Raw genomic sequence first — 11,969 nt, forward strand, 5'->3', positions numbered from 1 at the left:
AATCCACCCTAACCTGCACATCCACGGACACTACGGGACAATTTAGCACGGCCAATCCACCCTAACCTGCATATCCACGGACACTACGGGACAATTTAGCACGGCCAATCCCACCATAACCTGCACATCCCTGGGCACTACGGGACAATTTAGCACGGCCAATCCCACCATAACCTGCACATCCCTGGGCACTACGGGGACAATTTAGCACGGCCAATCTCACCCTCACCTGCACATCCCTGGGCACTAGGGGACAATTTAGCACGGCCAATCGCACCCTGATCTGTACATCCCTGGGCACTACGGGGACAATTTAGCACGGCCAATCCCACCCTAACCTGCACATCCCTGGACACTACGGGACAATTTAGAACGGCCACTCCCCACCCTAACCCGCCCATCCCTGGGCACTACAGGACCATTTAGCACGGCCAATCCCACCCTAACCCGCCCATCCCTGGGCACTACGGGACAATTTAGCACGGCCAATCCCACCCTAACCTGTACATCCCTGGGCACTACGGGACAATTTAGCACGGCCACTCCCCACCCTAACCCGCCCATCCCTGGGCACTACGGGACAATTTAGCACGGCCACTCCCCACCCTAACCCGCCTATCCCTGGGCACTACGGGACAATTTAGCACGGCCAATCCACCCTAACCTGCACATCCCTATGAACGACGGGGACAATTTAGCACGGCCAAACCCACCCTAACCCGCACATCCCTGGGCACTACGGGACAATTTAACATGGCCAATCCCACCCTAACCCGCACATCCCTGGGCACTACGGGACAATTTAACATGGCCAATCCCACCCTAACCTGTACATCCCTGGGCACTATGGGACAATTTAGCACGGCCAATCCACCCTAACCTGTACATCCCTGGGCACTACGGGGACAATTTAGCACGGCCAATCCTACCCTAACCTGTACATCCCTGGGCACTATGGGACAATTTAGCACGGCCAATCCACCCTAACCTGCACATCCATGGGCACTACGGGGACAATTTAGCACGGCCAATCCCACCCTAACCTGTACATCCCTGGGCACTACGGGGACAATTTAGCACGGCCAATCCCACCCTAACCTGCACATCCCTGGGCACTACGGGACAATTTAGCACGGGGCCAATCCCACCCTAACCTGCACATCCCTGGGCACTACGGGACAATTTAGCACGGCCAATCCCACCCTAACCTGCTCATTCTGGGCACTACGGGACAATTTAGCACGGCCAATCCCACCCTAACCCGCACATTCCTGGGCACTACGGGGACAATTTAGCGCGGCCAATCGCACCCTAACCTGCACATCCCTGGGCACTACGGGACAATTTAGCGCGGCCAATCCCACCCTAACCTGCACATCCCTGGGCACTACGGGACAATTTAGCACGGCCAATCCCACCCTAACCTGCTCATTCTGGGCACTACGGGACAATTTAGCATGGCCAATCCCACCCTAACCTGCTCATTCTGGGCACTACGGGACAATTTAGCACGGCCAATCCCACCCTAACCTGCACATCCCTGGGCACTACGGGGACAATGTAGCACGGCCAATCCCACCCTAACCTGCACATCCATGGACACTACGGGACAATTTAGCACGGCCAATCCCACCCTATCCTGCACATCACTGGGCACTACGGGACAATTTAGCACGGCCAATCCCACTCTAACCTGCACATCACTGGGCACTCCGGGACAATTTAGCACGGCCAATCCCACCCTAACCTGCACATCCCTAGACACTACGGGGACAATTTAGCACGGCCAATCCCACCCTAACCTGCACATCACTGGGCACTCCGGGACAATTTAGCACGGTCAATCCCACCCTAACCTGTACATCCCTGGGCACTACAGGGACAATTTAGCACGGCCAATCCCACTCTAACCTGCACATCCCTGGGCACTATGGGACAATTTAGCACGGCCAATCCCACCCTAACCTGCACATCCCTGGACACTACGGGGACAATTTAGCACGGCCAATCCCACCCTAACCTGCACGGTCCCTGGGCACTACGGGACCATTTAGCACGGCCGATCCCACCCTAACCTGTACATCCCTGGGCACTATGGGACAATTTAGCACGGCCAATCTCGCCTCACCTGCACCTCCCTGGGCACTACGGGACAATTTAGCACGGCCAATCCCACCCTAATCTGTACATCCCTGGGCACTACGGGACCATTTAGCACGGCCAATCCCACCCTAACCTGCACATCCCTGGGCACTATGGGACAATTTACCACGGCCAATCCCACCCTGACCTGCACATCCCTGGGCACCACGGGGACAATTTAGCACGGCCAATCTCGCCTCACCTGCACCTCCCTGGGCACTACAGGACAATTTAGCACGGCCAATCCCACCCTAACCTGCACATCCCTGGGCACTACGGGACAATTTAGCACGGCCAATCCCACCCTAACCTGCACATCCCTGGGCGCTACGGGGACAATTTAGTACGGCCAATCCCACCCTAACCTGCACATCCCTGGGCACTACGGGGACAATTTAGCACGGCCAATCCCACCCTAACCCGCCCATCCCTGGGCACTACGGGACAATTTAGCACGTCCAATCCCACCCTAACCTGCACATCCCTGGGCACTACGGGACAATTTAGCACGGCCACTCCCCATCCTAACCCGCCGATCCCTGGGCACTACGGGACAATTTAGCACGGCCAATCCACCCTAACCTGCACATCCCTGGGAACGACGGGGACAATTTTGCACGGCCAATCCCACCCTAACCTGCACATCCCTGGACACTACAGGGACAATTTAGCATGGCCAATCCCACCCTAACCTGCACATCCCTGGGCACTACAGGACAATTTAGCACGGCCAATCCCACCCCAACCTGCACATCCTTAGGCATTGCGGGGACAATTTAGCCCGGCCAATCCCACCCTAACCTGCACATCCCTGGGCACTACGGGACAATTTAGCACGGCCAATCCCACCCTAACCTGCACATCCCTGGGCACTACGGGTACAATTTAGTACGGCCAATCCCACTGTAACCTGAACATCCCTGAGCACTATGGGACAATTTCGCATGGCTCATCCCACCCTAACCTGCACATCCCTGAGCACTACGGGACAATTTAGCACAGAGAGAGAGAATCTAATCATCGCCCCGTTGACGTTCAATGGCGTTACCGTCACTGAATCCCACTTCCCCCCCACTATCAACATCCTGGGGGTTACCATCTCCAACGAGTGAGAGAGAATCTAACCATCGCCCCCTTGACGTCAATGGCGTTACCGTCACTGAATCCCCCATCCCCCCCACTATCAACATCCTGGGGGTTACTGTCTCCAACGAGAGAGAATCTAACCATCGCCCCCTTGACGTCGATGGCGTTACCGTCACTGAATCCCTCTTCCCCCCCACTATCAACATCCTGGGGGTTACCGTCTCCAACAAGAGATAGAGAGAGCGAATCTAACCATTGCCCTCTTGACGTTCAATGGCGTTACCGTCACTGAATCCCCCATCCCCCCCACTATCAACATCCTGGGGGCTACCGTCTCCAACAAGAGAGAGAGAGAGCGAATCTACTCATCGCCCCCTTGACGTTCAATGGCGTTACCGTCACTGAATCCCCCTTCCCCCCCACTATCAACATCCTGGGGGCTACCATCTCCAACGAGAGAGAGAGAATCTAACCATCGCCCCCTTGACTTTCAATGGCGTTCCCGTCACTGAATCCCCCCCCCTCCCCCCACTATCAACATCCTGGGGATCCCATTGAGCAGAAACTGAACTGGGACCCAGCCCCATATCAATCCTGTGGCTACGAGATCAGGTCAGAGGCTGGGAATCCTGCAGCAAGTAACTCCGCTCCTCACTCCCTCCCCCCCCCCCCGAAACCTGTCCCACCATCGACAAGGCACGGGTCAGGGGGGTCAGGGAACACTCGCCCAGGCGGGGGGGAGGGGGGGCTCCCACACTCACTACCGGGAGGTAGGGTGGGGCGGGGCGGAATGTGGTAGCCCCCTCCTCGGTGACTCGTCACTCCAACACCTACCACCACCCCCAATTTCTGACACTCCCTCCCTCCACCAACTTCCCCCACAACCCCCCCCCCAGCAGCATTGTACAAGATTGAACCCGGCAACTTGCAGAGGTTCCTCAACCCCTCTCCCCCCTCCCCAAATGGATGAGGGGCAACAGGTGCTGGGGGAGGGGGAAGCACCAACTCCCTCACCCTTCCCTACCCCACCAACTCAGAGTTGCCCCCAATTAGGGATGGGGTGGGGTGTGGTACGCAGGGGGGGTCGAAGGCAGTGTTCCACCTGTTCTTTGAACTGAAAGAGCTCTACCCAGACTGACGTGACCAGGAGATCTTCAACCTCCCCTCCATTCCGTGTTATCTGAAGCAGAGCCAGGGAGAGTGTGAGAGAGAGATGTGGGTTTGTGGTGTCAACTCTATCCCAATCTGAAGAGGAAGGGTCAGAGTTTGGAGGAGAACGGTCATGGAGGGCAAACGCTACCCCAAGTGAGGGGAGATTGGGCGTTTGGGGAGGGGGGTTGGTCAACAGCGATGGGCCTCAACTCTACACCAGCGATGGGAAAGGCTAGAGTTTGAAGGCGCACCATCATGGGGCAAATTGCAGGGTTGCCCCATTGATGGAGACGGTCCGTGTTTGGAAGTCAAAGTTGGGGGGGGTGTGGGTGGTTCACTCTACCCCATCTGCGTTCACTGGGTGCGAAACCTGTCCCACCTGAGGGGATACGCAACGTATGAGGGTCAGCAAGGAGACATCAAGCGAAGTTCAACTTTACCCCATCCACGCGGAGGGCAGGAATTAGGGGTTGATGATGATGGGTCAAAGGGGGCATGGGTGCGTAGAAAGGGAGGATTCAAATCTACCTCATCTGGGACTGAAGGGGCAAAAAAAGATGCTTGATGCTAATCAGGAATTGGTTGAGGGAAGGTCAACTCGATCAACAGTGGCTTGGCTCTGTGTTCCACCAGGGGCAGAGTCAAGAGGTACGTCACCTCTACCCCGTTGATAAGGGTGGACTAGCAGCTGAAGTTAGACATCTTAACTGGAGGTCGGGGGCAGGGAGCGAATGTCTGTGGAATGGAGGGGGGGGGGGTGGTAGGAGAGAAAACATGGCAGGACAGCACGGCCCAGGGTCAACAAGCATCCCTCCCCATCTCGGGAGTGCCAACTTGACTTGAGGGAAGGTGGCGACCTTTTATTTTCGACTGGGCGGCCACCCCACCGGTTTTGGGGGAGGTGGGGTGGCAGGCAGGTTTTGTTTTGTGGGGGGCAGACATTAGAGATGAACTGGGCAAATGGGGTGGCGTTGGAGGGCTGTGGCGGGAGGTCGGAGATCAAGCCCCACCACGAACGCCGCACCAGGGTGTTTCACTCACAGGGTCAGGGGTGGGGTCGGGGGGGTCAAATGCGTGGGTGGGGGTTTGGGAGATGGATGGGGAGGGCGTGCGGCGTGGTTAATGTCAAGGGAATTGGAGGTCAACCGGGGGGGTCAAAGGTCAAGGACAACGCCAATTCCTTTTCAAAGCCCCCCAAGAATTAAAAAAAGAACCCAAATAAATGCCAATACACACATATTGGATAACTGGTGAGGAATATTATTTACCTTGGGGTGGGGGAAGGTATGGAGGGGGCAAAAGGCCAATTATCTCCAAAATGGGTCATGGGTCATGGGTCATGGGTCCTTCCCCCCCCCCCCCCCCCCCAGCCAGGGGCAAACATTTGGAAATAATTATCTAAATATCTTTCTTACGTTAATTATCCCGAAATTAATGTTATGTTTTGAGGGTGTGGGAAGGAAGAGCCGAATGGCGGCAAATTTTAAAAAAAAAGGTCGGTTCAAAAGTTCAAATCCCAACCGACGCAACGGTCTCACCCCCGGCCGTAGCACGTGACCCGCCCCGTGCCCTCCCATTGGCCCGTGCCTGCGGGCTGGCCCTTCTTCCCTCCCAGCCGACCTGGTGAGGCGGAGCTCTCTCCCGATTGGTCGGTCACCCACGTGGGGGCATTTGGCAGGGCGGATCGCGTCCCGTGCCCGCGAGGCGACGCCCATTGGTCGGCACCCCACGTGGGCGTACCGTGAGCTCCTCGCTCCATTGGTGGACAAACCGTCGGGTGCCGGGAAGGGGAACGCCCCTCTCTCTCTCTCTCTTGGTTGGGCGGGGGGGGGGAAATCCGCCGAGACGTGGCCCCGCCCACCTCGCGCCTATTGGGCGTCGCTGCACAGGCTCTCCCGGTTGGTAGAACCCCACGTGGGGCGGACTCTTCCTATTGGCCAGACGTTTGCCAGGTGCGACGGCGAAAGGCGGGAAAGAAGCGAAGGGCGGTTCCCGCGCTTTTTCAAGCGTCAACCGCCAACGGACTGCAAAGGGAAATACAGTGGGGCCTATAGAAAACTAATGAAACCAAATTTCACTCGACGGAAGCTGCTCTAAAATAGTATTTAATACCCCCTCAGCCCTGTTGGGGGGTAAAACTGAAGCTTTTACCATCATTCAATGGTTAATTTTACTAAAAAAGTCCCAAGCCCAAAGGGGCACCTGTTCTATTTCTTTCCTGGCAATCGAAAGTCAACACCATCATCACCGCATCCAAACCGGGTTTTCGGAAACGACACGGCCATTTATATCGAAACGGCGACAAGGGGCGAGCGATGACGGTGGCAGTGGGCGGCCAAGATGGCTGCCGCGGCGGCCGGGCAGAAAATGGGGGAGCGCGCCCTCCCCACAGCGGCGGGCACACGCCAAGGGGCGACCGCATGCCGAGCGGCTGGAAGAGGACGCGTGGCGGCCCTGCCAACGTGCCAACCCTAACGGCGCCTCTGGACGAGGCGGCTGGGTCACGGGGTCGCAACGCCCCACCCGGTCCACGTCAGCCCTGCCATGGCGTCGGCGGCACACGATTCCCGTCCGGAATGAGCCCCGGCGTGCACGGGGAAATCGGACGTGCCTGCCGTGTGCCCCCCACCAACCCCAGCCTCCCTCCCGCCCATCCTTGCATAATAACTCCCAGAAAACACAGCGTGCGCATTAGTGAGTGACCCCTGTCCGGGCAACGATTGCAGCAAAAATAAAAGCCTTTAATTTTAATCTTGTTTCTAGCCCTTGAAGTGTTTTCTTAGAAAAAAAACACAGCGATTATCACACGTACAAAAAGGAGGAAACGGACATGGAGGCGACAACATGGAGTCGGGGGGGCGGGTTGAAGCTAACGGAAATGAACCAGACCATTCAACACACAGAAGGAACCTCCTCTCGTCTCCGTCCAGTTGCACCACAACCCCAGCCCTCCGTTTCCTGGGAGTTGAGATGGGATCGCGATGGTCTTCGGAAGCTTTAGGGAAACCCCACATGGATCCAACTGTGGGACGTCAGACTGAAGGATTGGATTGGATCGGATCAGGCCGACGACCCACAACCCCCACCCCTCAAGTACCTCCTGGAACTTCGTCTCCCAGGGCTTACCGTGTACACCCAGGATCGTCCTCTCCGCCGTTATGGATTTTGCACGTTCGCAAGACGTTGTGACCATTGCAAGACAGTCACATGCAGCAGTGACCATTACGAATATTCTACACGTAGGATTAATCCCCACTCCGCAGGACCCCCAAGCAATCTCCCACTGTGCTGCAGGTCACTATACGTGTAAATATTAATACATCGTTTATATGTAGACTATGTACATAGAGACAGGGCCTAACACTTGACAAACTCAGCGGAAGTAGTGGAGAGAGATAGGGAGGGATAGATGGAGACCCAAGGCAAGTCCACTCCCCATGCAAGTTGGGACTCCACACCAACAGGTGCACGCAGAGAGGCTGTACATGTGTGCACATGGGCAGCGCAGACACAGGGTCACCCCGATGTGCACCCACCCACCCCAGCACTGACGGGCACCACATAGAACTGAGGCACACAGGAACACATGCACGCTCTGTTGACATACCCACACGCATCAGGAATGTGTGCCGCCTGTGTGCGCGCACACACTGAGCACGCCAACAATCTGTGCTTGGCTGTGCACACACACAGAACGCACGTGTAGAGAAGGTACGCGCAGAAACAGAAAGCGCCCGCGTGTAGACATACACAATGCCCACACAGACTGTGTACATGCTCATAGGACAGAACACATTCGCACACACGGACAAAATGTTTGTGTGGAGTAGCTCGCTGAATGTGCGTGTGCACAATGTGTCAGGGTATACACATGTACACATACCACGCGCACAGTCACGGAACAGGCACACGGACCCCACACACAGACACAGGATAGGCCATGCAGAATATGCACACACACAATAGGCACACGGACTCCACACACAGACCACACACACAGACACAGAACAGGCACACGGACTACACACGCAGAATATGCACACAGGCATACGGACTACACACACAGAATATGCACACAGACAGAACAGGCACACGGACCCCACACACAGACACAGGATAGGCCATGCAGAATATGCACACACACAATAGGCACACGGACTCCACACACAGACCACACACACAGACACAGAACAGGCACACGGACTACACACGCAGAATATGCACACGGACTACACACACAGAATATGCACACAGACACAGAACAGGCACACGGACCCCACACACAGAAACAGGACAGGACATGCAGAATATGCACACACACAACAGGCACACGGACTCCACACACAGACCACACACACAGACACAGAACAGGCACACGGACTACACACGCAGAATATGCACACGGACTACACACGCAGAATATGCACACAGACACAGAACAGGCACATGGACCCCCTACACAGACACGGAACAGGCACACGGACTACACACGCAGAATATGCACACAGACACAGAACAGGCACATGGACCCCATACACAGACACGGAACAGGCACACGGACTACACACGCAGAATATGCACACAGACACAGAACAGGCACATGGACCCCATACACAGACACGGAACAGGCACACGGACTACACACGCAGAATATGCACACAGACACAGAACAGGCACATGGACCCCATACACAGACATGGAACAGGCACACGGACTACACACGCAGAATATGCACACAGACAATATGCACACAGACACAGAACACACAGATGGCATGCACAAAGTAAAAGTATAACGTCCAACACACAGAACACGCACATAGACACAGAACACACAGACCGCGCACACGGACAAAGAAAACACACACAGATGCAGAACACATACACGGATGCCGAACATACATGCGGACCATGCACACAGATACAGAAAACGCACACAGTCCACGCACGTAGACATGGATCACACACACACACACACACAAGACACACGTGAACCATGCACACAGGCTGCGCAGACAGACGTGTGGGTGGGACTAGCTGGTGATCAGAGACTGGCTCACACATGGACACTCCTGACTGAGTCCGCCGGAGCAGTCAGATAACGCCGGGTCGCACGGGGACCGGGTGGGTGGCGAAGAATTCGGGAGTCTCAGGGCACACCGCGGCCTGGTTGCAACGCGCACAAGGGCTGGAGTCCCGAGGAAAGAAAGTCTCCGGCTCCCTGCAGGGTTCGGTGGGGGGGGGGGGTGGGGGGTGGAGGCTTAGGGCAAGAGGAAAGGTACAGAGGTGTTCCCTAACTTTCCCCTTCCTGGTTGGAGACCAATCCCACCATTCCCCACACCACCACCCTCCCCCCCCCCCCCCACCCCCACCCCACTCCAAACCGCATGAAACGACTGAACGCGCACCTTTGTGCGCCTGTTAGCGTGTGTGCATGTGTGTGTATGCACATGTGTGCGTGTATATCTATCTGTGCGGATATAAGTGTCAGGCTCCATAACCCAGTGTCAGGTGGTGAGCGATGGAGCATGACCATCTCCCAAAATGGCTGCCTTTGATGCTAACGGTCTGACTTCACTCCACACCTGTGCAGGGTCCGACAAGGAATGATAGCAGAGTTAAGCCACGTTTGCCTGCTCAAACGTCGAATGGACTACCTACAAACGCGCAAACACGAGAGAGACGGAGTGAGAGAGTGCGAGAGAGCGACAGCGCGCGCGTGAGAGAGTGTCCGCATGACAGTGCACGTGTGTGTGAGAGGGAGTGTACGCATGACAGTGCACATGTGAGTGTGAGTGTACGCATGACAGTGCACGTGTGTGTGAGAGGGAGTGTACGCATGACAGTGCACGTGTGTGTGAGAGGGAGTGTACGCATGACAGTGCACGTGTGTGTGAGAGGGAGTGTACGCATGACAGTGCACGTGTGTGTGAGAGGGAGTGTACGCATGACAGTGCACGTGTGTGTGAGAGTGAGTGTACGCATGACGGTGCACGTGTGAGTGTACGCATGACGGTGCACGTGTGAGAGTGAGAGTGTACCCATGACTGCACGTGTGTGAGTGTGTGAGTGTACACATGACAGTGCATGTGTGAGAGTGAGAGTGTCCGCATGACAGTGCACGTGTGTGAGAGGGAGTGTACGCATGACAGTGCACGTGTGTGAGAGGGAGTGTACGCATGACAGTGCACGTGTGTGAGAGGGAGTGTATGCATGACAGTGCACGTGTGTGAGTGTCTGCATGACGGTGCACGTGTGAGTGTGTGAGTGTACGCATGACAGTGCACGTGTGAAAGTGAGAGTGTACGCATGACAGTGCATGTGTGTGTGAGAGGGAGTGTACGCATGACAGTGCACGTGTGAGTGTAAGAGTGTACGCATGACAGTGCACGTGTGAGTGTGAGAGTGTACGCATGACAGTGCACATGTGTGAGAGTGAGTGTACGCATGACAGTGCACGTGTGAGAGTGAGTGTACGCATGACAGTGCACGTGTGTGTGAGAGTGAGTGTATGCATGACAGTGCACGTGTGTGTGAGAGTGAGTGTACGCATGACAGTGCACGTGTGTGTACGCATGACAGTGCACGTGTGTGTGAGAGTGAGTGTACGCATGACAGTGCACGTGTGTGTGAGAGTGTGTACGCATGACAGTGCGTGTGTGTGAGTGTATGCATGACAGTGCATGTGTGTGTGAGAGTGAGTGTACGCATGACAGTGCACGTGTGTGTGTACGCATGACAGTACACGTGTGTGAGAGTGAGTGTACGCATGACAGTGCACGTGTGTGTGAAAGTGTACGCATGACAGTGCACGTGTGTGTGAGAGTAAGTGTACGCATGACAGTGCACGTGTGCGAGTGAGTGTACGCATTACAGTGCACATGTGAGAATGTGTACGCATGACAGTGCACGCGTGAGGGTGAGTGTACGCATGACAGTGCACGCGTGAGGGTGAGTGTACGCATGACAGTGCACGTGTGAGTGTGCAAGGGTGTTTGCATGACAGTGCACGCGTGTGAGTGAGTGTACGCATGACAGTGCACGCGTGAGTGCGCAAGAGTGTCAGCATGACAGTGCACGCGCGAGAGAGCACGAGTGTCCGCATGTGAGTGCATACGTGAGAGACAGTGCGTGCATGACAGTGTGAGACAGTGTGCGAGAGTGTGTCCATGTGAGCGAGTGGCCGCGTGAGACAGTGTGTGCATGTGAGCGTGAGAGAGAGTGTGTCCGTGTGAGAGACACTGTGCACGTTAGAGTGAGTGTGAGGGCGTGAGAGTGTGCATGAGAGAGGGGGTGTGTGAGAGAGAGAGAGAGAGAGAGGGTGTGAGAGACGATGAGCTTTATTGACCATTTCCCAACCACTTGAAATGTACGGATCAGCGTTAAGCTACAGGGGGGGGGGGGGTTGGTTCAGGGTTGTTTGACCCCGCTGTCCAATACGTCAGCCCGCCCCGATTCTCCCCCCCCCACCCACCTCCCCAAAAACCCCGCGGGGCCACCCGGAATCTGTACAAGCCCCCGCTCCCCCCCCCCGCGCCAATCACATGTTGTAGGCCACGTAGATGGGATCGAGCTGATCGGCCAGGAAGC

The sequence above is a fragment of the Chiloscyllium plagiosum genome, unplaced genomic scaffold, assembly GCF_037043375.1.
Source record: "Chiloscyllium plagiosum isolate Xiang-an unplaced genomic scaffold, Cpla_swu_hap1 HiC_scaffold_53Y, whole genome shotgun sequence".
Taxonomy (NCBI): Eukaryota; Metazoa; Chordata; class Chondrichthyes; order Orectolobiformes; family Hemiscylliidae; genus Chiloscyllium; species Chiloscyllium plagiosum.